Source organism: Myotis daubentonii, chromosome 7, assembly GCF_963259705.1.
Source record: "Myotis daubentonii chromosome 7, mMyoDau2.1, whole genome shotgun sequence".
Taxonomy (NCBI): domain Eukaryota; kingdom Metazoa; phylum Chordata; class Mammalia; order Chiroptera; family Vespertilionidae; genus Myotis; species Myotis daubentonii.
Window position 1 is genome coordinate 38616078 of NC_081846.1, and position 14515 is coordinate 38630592.

General features: G+C 35.5%; 1 long non-coding RNA gene across 2 annotated transcripts in view; it reads right to left on the reverse strand.

Moving 5' to 3' along the window:
- LOC132238463 (uncharacterized) overlaps positions 1-14515 on the reverse strand; it is a 98058-nt gene that overhangs the window by 14680 nt on the left and 68863 nt on the right. The gene's annotated exons all lie outside the window — the stretch shown is intronic.

The following is a 14515-nucleotide window of genomic DNA, read 5'->3' on the forward strand; positions in this document are numbered from 1 at the left end:
TCTTGAGTATTTTATAATTTTCCAAGTACAGGTCCTTTACCTCGTTGGTTATTCCTAGGTAACTTATTTTTTGTTGTAATAGTAAATGGATTGTTTTTTTAATTTCTCTTTTTGGATAGTTAATTACTGGTATATAAGAATGCCAATTATTTCTGAGTATTAATTTTGTCCTACTACTTTGTCAAATTCGTTTATCAGATCTAGGAGTTTTTGGTGGAGTCTTTAGGGTTTTCTGTATATAATATCATATCATTTACAAATAATGACAGTTTTACTTCCTCCTTTCCAATTCGGATGCCTTTTATTTCTTCTTCTTGTTTGATAGCTTTGGCTAGGACTTCCTGTACTATATTGATTCTAGACCACCAACTGACACCATACACAAGAATAAATTCAAAATGGATAAAAGACTTAAAACCATAAAAATCCTTGAAGAAAACAGGGGCAATAAAATTTCAGACATTCCTTGTAGCAATATTTTGCTGATATATCTATCTCCTCAGGCAAGGAAAACAAAGGGAAAAACTAAACAAATTGGACTGCATCAAATTGAAAAGCTTCTGCACAGAAAAGAAACTATCAACAAAATAAAAAGGGAACCCATTGAATGGGAGGACATATTAGCCAATGATACATCTGATAAGGGGTTAATTTCCAAAACATATAAAGAATATACAACTCAAAACCAGGAAGACAAACAACCAATTTAAAAATGAACAAGGACTTGAATAGACATTTCTCCAAAGAGGACATACAGATTGCCAATAGACAAATGAAAAAATATTCAATATCACTAATCATCAGAGAGGTGAAAATTAAAGCCACAATAAGATATCACCTCACACCTGTCAGAATGGCTATCATCAATAAATCAACAAACAACAAGTGCTGGCCAGGATGTGGAGAAAAGTGAACCTTCCTACACTGTGGTGGGAATGTAGTCTGGTGTAGCCACTGTGGAAAACAGTAGGGAGTTACCGCAAAAATTAAAATTGGAACTGATTTATGACCCAGTGATTTCCCTTCTGGAAATATATATTAAGAAACCCAAAACACGAATTCAAAAGAATATGTGCACCACTATGTTCATTGTAGCATTATTTACAATAGCCAAGATATGGAAATAGCCCAAGTGCCCATCAGTAGATGAATGGATAAAGAAGCTGTGGTACATTTATGCAATGGATGACTGCTGGGCCACTGAAAAAAGGGCGGGGGGGGGGGGGAAGTCTTACCATTTTTTACAGCATGGATAGACCTGGAGAGTATTATGCTAAGTGAAATAAGCCAGTCAGAGAAAAATAAATATCAAATAATCTTACTTATATGTTGACTCTAATAAATAAAATATACTGATGAACAAAATAGAAATAGATGCATAAGTATATGGTACAGAGAGCTGTTGCGGAGAGGTTTGGTGGACTGGTTGAAAAAGGTGAAGGGATTAAGCAAAACCCTGTATATATGAGGGGTAGCTGGAGGTGGGTAAGCGGGGGAGAATAAGGAAAATAGGTGGAAGAAGACTTTGCTTGGGATGATGGGCATAAGATACAGTGTGCTGATGATATTTTATTGAGTTGTGCACTTGAAATGTATGGTTTTGCTAACCAGTGTCACCCCAATAAATTCAATTAAAAAATAATAAAGTTTGCTAGAAAAAAAATCCTATCCCTGGATCAGAAGGCAGGATAAATTACACACTATTATAGAACTAACTGGCAAATATTAGAGGAAATTGTTTTAGTCAACAAAAATTGAGATTTGCCTTGGTGACTTACTTGTCTGCCAAACCACCACTCCTCCACTGTCTTCCTTACCAACAGAATTCCTTTGATGTCACTGGCTATTGGCATCTATGCCTAACACTAAGAGACTGGCGGACACCATGTGGCCATATGTGGAGTTAGCCTACAAAGAAAAACCTAGATGCTGATACGTTTCCTAGACTTTGGAAATAGTAATGCAGGAACCCAGTTAAATTTGAAATTTAGATAATGAATAATATTGCACAGGACATACAATGTTCAACTAAAATTCAAATGTAATTGGATGGCCTATATTAAATCAGACCAGCCTAGATAGATACCCAGGATGACAAAATAGAAAGTTGAATAGATGTTCAGTCATTGATGAAGTAACTGTGCTGCTGAATTCGCCAACTCTGGGCACTCTTTAACTGAAAACATTTTAATATTGAGGACATGTTCCTTACTGTTAAGCCAGTTCTTGTTGCATTTTCTGTTACTTGCAGCCAAAATCATGCTAATGAGTACAGTTTTATCACCCCTCTCATTGAGCAAGTCAGTAACTCATATTGCTCATCCCTAAGTATCAACTTATAAATGCTAACTAGTATTTTCAAAAGTCTCTTTGTGAAAGTTCTTCACTATGAAATACTCCTATATTTTTGGAACTCAGTTTTAGATATTTGTGTTCTACATAAAAATTATTTTTGTGAAATGGATAACATATAACATTTTCCTCTGTATAGTTTAGTTGGATTGGATGATATTTAAGGCCTATTCTAGTTCACAAAATATTAGTTAATATGGGACAAATAAAATGTGATTTAAAGATGGGTAAGGCACCTAACAATAAGACCATACACCAGACATCATCCGGTGTTAAATTAATTTTATCACAAGGGGTTCTATTGACAGTAGTCAACTTGTTTTAAGAGTTAACAGAGTTATATTCATAGTACCTACCGCCATGAAAGCAGCAGTTCACAACTTTACATGGTGTTTCTTGAGTTATAAATACAAATTAGAATGAAGTTCTTTATCCATATAAATATATAGTTTTGATTCTTAGTATCCTAAAAGTACAAACCTCAGTTAAAATAAAACAAGATAGATGATATAAAATTGCTAAATAATTTTATTCATAGGCCCTGGAAGCACCAAAAGTTGACATTTTCCATCCATTTCCAATGGCTTATCGGAAGATCAAATCAGGTTGTTTGATCTTCAAGTTCTAATTTCTACCATTGAGCATAACCTCAGTGTTTCAAGAACAGAGCAAGTTTTACATGAAATGAGCTCCCCTGGGCAATGGGGAAATAGCTCAAGCTGACAGGTAGGAACCTTTCTGAGTGGTGATATACATTTGTGTGCATAGGTGTGCAAATCTGCATCTGTATGCACATGTCTGTGAATGTGTATGCACACTCAGCTTGTGAGTGATCCAGAGGTAATTAGATCAAAAACCTCTACCTTTTCCCCCATGTCTAGCCTCTAGACCAGCCGTGGGCAAACTACGGCCCACGGGCCAGATCCGGCCATTTGAAATGAATAAAACTAAAAAAAAAAAAAGACCGTACCCTTTTATGTAATGATGTTTACTTTGAATTTATATTCGTTCACACAAACACTCCATCCATGCTTTTGTTCCGGCCCTCCGGTCCAGTTTAAGAACCCATTGTGGCCCTCGAGTCAAAAAGTTTGCCCACCCCTGCTCTAGACCAGTGGTTCTCAATCTTCTGGCCCTTTAAATACAGTTCCTCATGTTGTGACCCAACCATAAAATTATTTTTGTTGCTACTTCATAACTGTAATGTTGCTACTGTTATGAATCGTAATGTAAATAAATATCTGAAATGCAGGATGGTCTTAGGCGACCCCTATGAAAGGGTCATTCGACCGCCAAAGGGGTCTCGACCCACAGGCTGAGAACTGCTGCTCTAGACAGAATCAGCTGCACAATATCAGAGCAGGGGAGGTCCTTTTTACTAAAGATTTCCAAGACTGGTAAATGGAGGGGGCTACCAAGAAAAAGAATATAATGGACATTGTTATCTGGTATATTAATACTCTTCAGAATTATGCTCTGGTCTAAAACTAGCCATCTCATCATTCTTTTACCTTCCTTTTTTTTTATTTCTTTTTTTAAAATATATTTTATTGATTTTTCACAGAGAGGAAGGGAGAGGAATAGAGAGTTAGAAACATCGATGAGAGAGAAACATCGATCAGCTGCCTCCTGCACACCCCCCACTGGGGATGTTCCTGCAACCAAGGTACATGCCCTTGACTGGAATCTAACCTGGGACCTTTCAGTCCGCAGGCTGACGCTCTATCCACGGAGCCAAACAGGTTATGGCATTACCTTCCTTTTCTTAACACAGTCTTATTTAAGTGTATTTCAGTTCTTTTTCTAAGCTTGTATACTAAGAAAAACAAAAACACTGCAGTTATATAAGCGTACAATTTTAGAATACTGTCCAGTTATTACTGCTCCATTCAAACATACCTCTTGACAGACTTCCCATGTACAACCCTCAACAAGTATCTCATAGTATTTACCCAACAAAACCAGGAACTTGGGAAAGAAAAAGAAATCGAAAGGGGGACATTTAACATTTCAATTGGGTGGTCTGAAGATATTGGAGATTAAAGAAATACATTTAGAAGTCAAAAATCTTTTTGTAGGACAATTTTTGAGATCTATTTTAATTTATATAATAGAATGTGCTACTTTAAAAAAAAAATGGTGGTCTATTTGCTTCTTCCCTAATTAATAATCATGCAATAAATTCTTTCCAAGGACCATTCACTGAGTTGACCTTGGAAGGATCTTTCTAGTTGATCCTTTTTTATATTACTTATTGATTTATTTATCCTGGGTAAAATTTTGGGTCCATGCCTTTCATAGTAAAGAAACAGAAATAAAAGCTATAAATGAAAAAAGAACACTTCTTCAGGGTCATTTAATTCAAATCTTCCTAAGAAAAGTTCTTTCCTCAATTTTAATTATCTAGTAATAACCATGATTTCTAATGTATCTAAATAATATATCTATACTACCTTGAGAGACTATTTTATTTCACGTATCATCTCAAACAGTAAACTTACATTAAGCAAAAATTTTTAATTAGTATCTAAATTATTTTAAAAGGAACAATAAAAATAAAAAATTATAGTCATTATATAAATCTGACCTGAATTAGGTGGAGTAGGGGATGGTATATTCTTCCTAAGTTTTTATTTATCTATTTATTTATTTATTTATTTATTTATTTATTTATTGCCAACTCAATGGAAACAGCAGTATAAAGTGTCTGTGTAGGTCTACTATTACATATGTGATTTTAAATCTGTGAAAGCAATCTAGCATCTTTTGAAGTATCATCTAAATTTTTCTACCAGTAATTTCATACAATAAAAAAGTCTCTTTTATATTCAGAATACACTGCCAGCCAACCAGCACCGAAGGCCTTCTTTTGTTGAATATCAGAAGTATGCCCTTCTGCATACTTTCAAGTCAACATCTATTGCCTTTAAAATGCTTCCTCCATGTAACCGCACTTTACCAATTCAAGCTGACATCCCCCTGGCACAACACTCCTCTCCATTTGAATCCTCGTTCTTTCTGATAAATATGCTCTGTTGTTCTCTTCACCAGGAATGCCAGCTCCTTCATCTCCTATTCTTACTCAAGCACCTCTTTTCCAGAAAGCTCTTCCTAAGTCTTTTGGCCCATATGGTGCTCTTACTTTCAGGAAGTCCATTTAGGATTCCATTGTTCTCATTGTTGTTAGCGAGTTTATCCTTATGCCTTTCAATATGCCCCACCTGTCCCTGCATTCTGAGACATATTGGAAGTTTCTCTACTAACCTGTGTTTATTCATTGTTCATTTCTGTACAATTCATATTTCTAAAAACCTAAGTAAACAGCCTGAGTTCAAGGAAGAAAATGAACAGGGTTTTAGTTGTATTTAAAAAAACAACTATATTCAGAATCCTGTTTCCATTCTTTAGGCATGCAATTTCTAGGCATTTCCATGATAGCTGCTAACAATGACATTGTTTCAGATTGGAGTCCCCATAATATTTCTCCCTCTTTTCCCTCACTGTACACAAGGTAATGCAGTGGTTTTCAAATTTGTTTTTTTAGGAACAGAATTAATTTTTTTCCAAACTCATTCTTACCCAGAATTTCAGATATGTAAAAAAGATGCAAATGGAGCAACTCTGTTGCAGAGTGTAGTGTGTGAGGCAAAGGTGAGGGCCAACCTGCTTGGCCCTTCCACAGCCCCAACAGTAGCTCCTGTGGCTTTTTGGAAGAGTTCCGAAAGCGCTTTAAAGAAAGAGCAGAAACTCTGGCCTTGGCTCTGCTTTCTTCCCTCTGGTCAAGGGCTCCAACAAGTGTCTTTCCACAACCTTAAAAATAATGAACTTGATCTTCAGAGACCATTCATATAAACTACAAAGCCTCAATGCAAGCAGGACTTAAATGAAGAAAAGATTTATGCCTAAACTATTTTGGTGATCTATTATTTTATTGGATCAGTATGCTTAGGCACTTTCTTAGAAAAAATTGGTTAATGTTTGATAAAAATGAGTCTTGAGGGTTGATTAAAGATTTGAACAATCTTTTTTGTTTATTTAGATTCTGGTTTATGAGTACCTATTATTAGTGGTAAATTTCAGTTTTTAAAATTCTTCTTGGAGGTAGCATTTCAAAAAACAGAAACTCAATTTTGTTTTCAACATTCATAACTTCTAATCTTCTATATTCTTTCAAGGAAGCAAGCAGTGTAACACTGTGTTCCTACATAGAAACAGTCTGGAATAAGTATCATTCAGATATTTGCTTTGGCAGGTGTTCATTTAATAAAATGTGTGAAGAAATACGCAAACCCAGTGTCAGACAAATACCATTGAGGAGTACTATCATTCCAGTTAGTAAATTATATTGGTGCAATTAGGACATTACATTTTTACTACATTTTAAAACTATTTCTACGGGGCACTGATTCATTTGTAAATGGGGAAAAAGTTAGGCAAAACACCAAAACAGTAAGTTCCACTTGATTCTGAGCAACCTGTTAAAATAAACTGTTGCTGCTTTTAACTGTAGAATACTTGAATATAACTGCCAGTGTCTGTAATATTTTTTTTAGAATTCCTGGTTTTTCCATCAGATAAACTTGACTATTAATATCATTGCCTTAGCTGTCAATATGGCTTGATCAAAAGCACTTTTGCTACTACAATCTTTTTACCAGGAATTATTTAAAAAATAGATTTATAACATGAAAATCTCATTAAAAACCTCAGTTTATCTATGTGGATGTATGCATGTGCACATATATCTGTATACACATATAATTTTAGAAATATGTATTGTTAAAGTTATTTCCAGTGAATTAAACTTTGCAAATACAGTAATACATTTATACAAGTTACTAAAAATTTAATTTTATCATAGTGTCCTTTTTACTGAAAAGTTATGTAAGATTTTAAATACACTTCAATTAGGAATCATTCAGTCCATGCACATTATTATTCAGTCAATAAATAGTTGCATTGTGCTTTTTATACAAGGAGATTAACTTGACCCAGATAGAAAGTGAGTACTGAGATTTTGTTTCTGATACCCAGAAACCTGAAAACTAATGAGGACCATAATGAGGAATTGCATTATAGGGTAATTGTCATTTTAATTACAGGCAAGTGTTTTAAAATATCACTTTTTAAAAAATGTTTTAAAAAAAGTGAATAAGGTCTGAAATGTATCACAGGGGAACTTTTTTTGCCTGGAAAAGCAGTGAGAGAGTCCTGCTTACACTTTCCCTCCTCCTACAGAACCCACACAACCAGCTTTAAAAGCACTGTTATTTAAAAAAAAAAAAAAAAAAAGGCTGGCATGGGTGAGAAGAGTGATTTTGACTTGGGAAAGCCTGAGGGAGAGAGAATGGGTAAAGAAGTAAGATAAGAAAGAAAGGGAACTAACATTTATGGAGTACTTAGCAATTGAGCTTTTATTTCTATGATGAGATTATGTTTCTTCTTAAAGGGAACCAGTTAAAAAGCTATCAAAACCACTGAGATATACGTAGGACAAGAAACTGGACAAATAGAGTAAAATTTTTTTATCATGATCTATTCACAGTCCTTGAAGGAAGAGTGTCTAGCACCAAACTAATGGAGAATTTCAAATACGATTTTCTTTCAAGCTGTACTCATGCCTTAAATTTAGTATATCAGCATTTTCATGGGCTTTCATTAAGCTGTAAGTTACAAGGAAAATGAGTAAATAAAGGTAATGCTCAGAAGATGTAACATATATTTATGGAATAAGTTTTTTGAATAAATGCCACACGCAGGCAGTTAAATATACTATTGCTATTGATATGGCCCACGAGAAGTATAGTACAGCCATGAAAAGACACTTGAAAGTTTATTGCATATTTCTATTTATTTAATCCTCACCTGAGGTTATTTTTTTCATTGATTTTTTTTTTAGAAAGAGTGGAAGGGAGAGAGGGGGAGACAGAAACACTGCTGTGAGTGAGACACGTTGATTGGTTGCCTCCCGCATGCCCCCAGCCAGGGCCCAGAGCCTGCAACTGAGGTATGTGCCCTTGACCAGAATTGAACCCAGGACCCTTCAGTCCACGGCCCATGCTCTACCTACTGAGCCAAACCAGCTAGGGCACATAATTCTTTTTCAAAAGATGTTGAGTTTTGGTGTCTTGAAGTAAAAGATCCCATTACTTTTCAATAGTGTAAATATACCAAAATAAAAACCAAAGCAAAGCATTCTACAATTAAAATGCTGTAATTTAATTTTTTAAAAATAATCTCTAACTTTAATATACATTTGTGTTTCATTTACCTACATTGGTTTTTTATTTTATGCCCTCCATTAAATTACCCTCAAATTGCTAGCAATAATAAAGGGAAGTCTGGTTTTTCCAATTTCTCTACAGTTAAACTTTAGAGCAGGAAAACCAGGGGCAGGCAATAATTTGAAGTTATGTATGACTTCTAGAAAATCTATATTTAGTTTTTTTAAATGTTTGGTCAGAATGCATTATCATTGGTACAATTTTATTATATATCATAGGATTATAGCACATCTTGTCTGAAGAAGATGTTTTTAAAGAAAAAAACAGATATTTGTGCTCAAGTATAAAATTCCCTAATAGGAAATGTCTAAAAGTAAGATTAAAATAGCCTTAGTGCATATTTTAAAGCTGTAAAAATTACTTGGTAATTATTTCTGTTAAAAGCTAGCTAAGACAAGCTAAGCTGAAATATTAATAGGAATGGGATTGCATGCCAAACTAAATTAGAACTATATTAGGTTCACTTTAAGAGGAGACTTTTTTTTTTTGGCACTTCTCTGAGTGTATGCTAGTCACATCAGAAAGTCAAAATTTCCCTAATTATTTTCTTGTCAACATGCACATTTTTATATTCTGCTTCCTATATTATAAAATAAAATATTAACACTAAATGCTGTGAAATTCTATATTTCACCTCAGTAGTATGCAGATTTTTCATAAAAATGTACATATATCACACATTTTTTTGCATCATTAAGGAAGAAAAAGTTATTTAAGTGTGGTTATTTAAATATGACTCTTAAGGACATAGTAGGACAGAATCAGGACATTTTTGTTGTTTCTGTTAAGAGGCCGGTTAGTAAATGTTTTGGGCTTTGTGAGTCCTCTGATCTCTGTCACTACTCAGTTCTGCCATTGCAGCACAAAAGCAGCCATAGGTAAGACGTAAATTAATGAGCAGGGCTGTTTTTCAATATAACTTTATTTTGAAAAACAGGTGGTCAAGTCAAATTTGGCCTCTAGGCCATAGTTTGCTGACCACTGTTTTAGAACATACATATTTTTTACATTTTCTTTGTTTAACAAAGATGATTGAAGCACAATTCCTACTCTATCATTATATATTATATATTGTTATATTAATATAATATATAGTACATGACATATTGGTATTTGTAAGGATCAAAATAAAAATACATGGAAAATCATTTTAAAAACTAGAAATCAGTAGAACTAATGAAATAATAAAGATTAGAGTGGAAATAAATGACATAAAGACTTAAAAAAAAAAAACAGTACAAAAGATTAATGAGCCCTGACTGGTTTGGCTCAGTGGATAGAGCGTCAGCCTGCGGACTCAAGGGTCCCGGGTTCGATTCCGGTTAAGGGCATGTACCTTGGTTGCGGGCACATCCCCAGTAGGAGGTGTGCAGGAGGCAGCTGATCGATGTTTCTCTCTCATCGATGTTTCTAACTCTCTGTCTCTCTCCCTTCCTCTCTGTAAAGAATCACTAAAATATATTTTTTTAAAAAAAGATTAGTGAAACCAAGAGCTGGTTCTTTGAAAAGATAAACAAGATTGACAAACCTTTAACCAGACTCATCAAGAAAAAAAGAGAAAGGACCCAAATCAATAAAATAAAAAATGAAAGAAGGGAAGTGAAAGGCAATGCGATAATAAATATGAAATATTCACATGTAAAATGATACCTTTTCTAATATTACAATGGATGAAAATTTTTTCATGTTTCTATTAGTTGGGGATATTTAGAAATATCTATTATTTATGACCCTCTATTCTAGTTAATTCTATTATAAATAGGAAATTGTATGGTACATTTTAAAATTACATTTTTAATACGTGGAACCTCCACTATTTTTTTTTCTACACTAAAAAAGAGGAAGTTGCCGAAACCGGTTTGGCTCAGTGGATGGAGCGTCGGCCTATGGACTGAAGGGTCCCGGGTTCGATTCCGGTCAAGGGCATGTACCTGGGTTGCGGGCACTTCCCCAGTGGGGGATGTGCAGGAGGCAGCTGGTTTCTCTCTCATCGATGTTTCTGGCTCTCTATCTCTCTCTCTTCCTCTCTGTAAAAAATCAATAAAATATATTTAAAAAAAAAAGAGGAAGTTAATAATTTTTAAAATGAAATATAAAGCACATATCTAATAATCCCATTAATTTACTATAAAATCAGTGTCACTGTGATATGATTATTGGTGATGGTGAAGTTAGGGAAAAAATATAAGTTAAGGAAATGACAGTAACATCACTGTTGACAATGGAAGCTAATGACACCTTCACAAGGAAAAATAAAAGACACTAAACCTGAAATTCTCCATGTAAATTGGGAACTATAAGTTCTGACCCAGGCAAGACAAAAGTTTCCTTTAAATCATTTTAATGTAAACATTGTTCAGTTAGAAGCTGTGATTTATCTATAATAAATTATTCATAAGAGAGTAAAGAATTCAGATTACAGTGACAAATAGTTCACAGATTCACATGGAAACTTTTCTGCCTCAAAGGCAACAAAAATATTACTTCACAGTTTTAAAGAAATATGTTTTGTAGCTTTCAGTCTCATAAATTATGATATCCACATTGTGTTCTTAGGAATACTATCATACGTTAGGTAGTGACGTGACTTTAAAATTATTTTATGATATAGTACATAATCTGAGGAAACGTTTCTAGTTAAACAGGTGCATATTGCATGACTTGCATTTTTAGGACACTTGAAAGGGAGATGAGGTGTTTTAAAAGATAAGGGGACTAACAATTCCAGTTTAACATTATCACTCACTTGAAGAATGATCAAACGCTAGACAAGTTCGTACTAATCTGATGTTTTTCTGACCTATATAAAATGATTCAACCCTCCCATATCCAGTTAGAGAAAAAAAAAATCACTAAATTGCTTAATTATCTTTTTTTTTTTCTCCGGGTTTGCTGATGTTCTCTCTAGATTCTCAAGTGTGTTGTAGACTTGATGCATACTTCTATGTTATTACTTATGGGAATTTTGTGTTTTAAACCTGTAAAATGAGTTATTTAAGGACAGTACTATATCTTACTCATAACACCCCTAGTACTTAACTCACCGTATCCCTGGCACTTAGTCATACTTTATTGGTTAAGCTGAATTAAAGATTATACCACCAGGAGTCCACTGTCATTGATAGTGACATTGTTAAGATCGATGGTTTCCCAACGTGCTTGCATCGTACAAGTAACTTTTCTGCAAAGCATCCAGGGAGGCCTTAGATGGATAAATTGTCTTACAGAGTAAAGAAGGTACTGTGCTGAAATTTCCTCAGGTGCCTAATTAGCTTATATCTTAGTTACTTTTTAATAAATGTTGTTTAATAAAAACTTGCACTGACATTTGAAATCCCCAGTTATCCTGAAATAATCTATTGTTAGGAGTAGAATTTAAAAAGACCCTTAAATCAGCACTTTTCTGTAAACCCATCTATACTAGACATAGGGCATTGAGTGTAACCTGTTCTATACATTATCCACTGCCGTGAGAATGGTAAGATTAACACTAAAAATACTTCTCACACAAGAGGTCAGCAAGATGCTTTTCCATTAGAAACAAAGGAATTTGAATATGTAATTCTAATGTAGATAAGTTTCCTTAGGAAAGAATACCTGGAAGAGGGAAGTTTGGGAGATTTCTCTCAATTGTTAATGAGGTTATTTTCCCTAAAAAAAATATACAGTACCTATAGAGACAGCTGACCTCCCAGGCCTGGGGCAAACATTATATTTAAAAGGAGTCCGACCTATGCCTCAAAGTAAATGAGCACCAGCCTGTATTTCAGGTGCTGAGTGTTTGGGGCCAGTGAATATACATCATTGTGTACAAGCATTTGAGCTGCCTCTTCCTGACTTGTATTTTCATGGCTGGCAGAGGAGAACTGCTTCAACTTCTTCCCCTTAAAACCAGGCCTCGCCCTACCCCAAATTCCACTTTCCAGCTGAGCTGACCTATTGTAAATACTAAGCGCTGTGTGTCCTCTCACCGCCCTGCAGCTTTGCAGGCAGAGCATCCTCTCCACTCCTTTGCCTGCTGTTTCCTCTGCTTGGGACACTCTCCACCCCATCTAAGCCCATGATCTAATTCCTGTCCACTTCAAGACCTGGTTTAGCTGTAAACTTCAATGGAAACCAATCCCAGGCCTTCCAGCCTGGATTAAGTGTCTTTATCCTGGAGTGCCTATACAGAATTGTCCACTTCTTGTTTTTCTCCCTTTTTAAAGTGTTGTTCTTGAAGACAGGGCCAATGTCTTATCCATGTCCATATCTCCCAGAATCCAAAATGAAGGAGGCAGTGTGGAGAAAGAGCAAGAATTTGGAGTTGCTGAGGCTATAGGACTTAGTAGTGGTGTTACTTTAGGTAAGTTCCAATATTTCTGTGTCTTGGTTTTATCATCTACTAGAGTCCAGGTGCACAAAATTTGTGAACTGGGGGGGGGGGGGGGGGGAAGGGCGGATCCCTCAGCCTGGATAGTTAGAGGGCTCAGGCCAGGCCGAGGGACCCCACTGGTGCATGATCAGGGCTGGGGAGGGACGTGGGAAGTTGGCCAGCCGGAGAGGGACCGCCGGAGGGCTCCAGGGTGTGTCTGGCCCGTCTCACTCAGTCCCGATAGGCCAGACCCCAACAGCAAGCTAACCTACCGGTCGGAGCATCTGTCCCTGGTGGTCAGTGCATGTCATCGCAAGTGGTTGAGCAGCCTTAGCATATCATTAGCATATTACACTTTGATTGGTTAAACAGACAACTGGACGACCAGACACTTAGTATATTAGGCTTTTATTCTGTCAGATAAAATAGATATATCACTGTCTACTTTCTAAGCACTTTACATGCATGATCTCATATATTCCTCAGCATAAGCATATGAGGTTATTACTCATATTTTATAAGTAAGGAAACATAGAAAGATAAGTAACTTGCCTACAAATAGCCAGTTAATAAAAACATAACCAGTATTTGAACCTGGGCAGTCTGACTCCAGAGCACTTATAAGTCTATACTACATTTCACTTTCTTTCCTAACTTCTAGAGCAGCCGTGGGCAAACTATGGCCCGCGGGCCGAATCCGGCCCGTTTGAAATGAATAAAACTAAAAAAAAAAAAAAAAAAAAAAAAAGACCGTACCCTTTTATGTAATGATGTTTACTTTGAATTTATATTAGTTCACACAAATACTCCATCCATGCTTTTGTTCCGGCCCTCCGGTCCAGTTTAAGAACCCATTGTGGCCCTCGAGTCAAAAAGTTTGCCCATCCCTGTTCTAGAGTCTGGATGAAATAGTTGGATTGAGTGGACAGTTCCATTCTGTAGCATAAGAATATTGTATTTGAGGATCTTCATTTTCATGTATTTTCAGAAAGTCTCCTGAGGCAGTACTTTTGCTTTCTATTTAGAATAAATTTAAACTAAATCATCTAGGTTAAAAAAGGATTGTATTTATCACTATGAACTTCCCTCTTAGAACTGCTATATCCCATAAACTCTGCTTTGTTCCAATTCCATTTTCATTTGTCTCAAGGTATTTTTTTTTTGTTTCTCTTTTGATTTCTTCTTTGACCCACTGGTTGTTCAGTAGATAATTCCTTCTCAAAATGTGTATTTTATTTCAATTGGAGGAGCAATATCAAATAGAATAATTGCAGTTTTCTTGCCTTAACTCATAAGTCTTTCTCTTAGACCTTAATACATAAATACATGAAATTCTTTTTTTTTTTTTAATTAAATCTTTATTGTTCAGATTATTACATTTGTTCCTTTTTTTTTCCCCCCCCATAACTCCCCTCCTCCCAGTTCCCGCCCCACCCTCCACCCTCACTCCCCACCCACTGTCCTCATCCATAGGTGCACGATTTTTGTCCAGTCTCTTCCCACATCTCCCACACCCCTTTCCCCC